A 916-nucleotide genomic window follows, 5' to 3' on the forward strand; every position below is an offset into this window, starting at 1 on the left:
GGGACCGGGGGGGACCCCCGGTCCCGGTCCCCCTCCCCACGCCCAGGGCTCAGCCTTCATCCCAACCCAGCTACCTCTCATCCTGATCCGGAGAAGAATCGGAAGACGAGGGAGCAGCATCCTTCCTGTGATGCTTATCCTTCTTCTTCTCCTTTTTATGTTTCTTCTTTTTCTTTTTCTTTTTTTCCTTTTTGGATTTTTTGCCACCCTCTGGTCTATGGGGTTGGGGCGGGGGGGGAAGAGACCAAGAAAGCAGCGTCACTGCCCCCACGCATCCCTCCGGCTCCTCCGAAAACTCATCCCCATCCCTCCCCTCCCCATGGATCCCAGCACAGCCCTTCTCGGCCAAGGAGAAGCCCCCAGAAAGAAAACAAACATTTTTTGAGGCAAAGCAGAGATTTTGGGGCTGATTCAGAACCAGCCCGACGCCAAACGGAGCCAGAGAAGCGTTTTGCGACGTATTCCTCCCCCCCAAAAAAAAGGCCATTTCTGGTGATTTCCCACCAACGCGGTGGTCCCCCATCCTCACCGTTTCTCCTCCACCTTCTCCTCCTTTTCCTGCTTTTTCTTGGAGCTCGTCTCAGGGCTGCTGGAGACTTTCTGGTGCTGGGGTTTGAAGAGGGGGGTGGGAAAATAGGGAGCGAGTCTGTGAGCTTCGAATTACAATAGAAAGGGACTTTCTCCCTTTAAAAATTCAATTTGGAAAACAAAAAGAATTAAATTGGGAAAAAAAAGAAAAATGAAATTTGGAAAAAAAGAAATAAAAATGAAATTTTGAAAAAATGAAATTAAATTTGGAAAAAATAAAATAAGAATTAAATTTGAAAAAAAATTAGATAAAAATTAAATTTGGAAAAAATAAAAATTAAATTTGGAAAAATTAAATAAAAATTAAATTTGGAAAAAATTAGATAAA

This window comes from Egretta garzetta, unplaced genomic scaffold, assembly GCF_000687185.1.
Source record: "Egretta garzetta isolate BGI_Z169 unplaced genomic scaffold, ASM68718v1 scaffold275, whole genome shotgun sequence".
In the NCBI taxonomy this organism is placed as follows: Eukaryota; Metazoa; Chordata; class Aves; order Pelecaniformes; family Ardeidae; genus Egretta; species Egretta garzetta.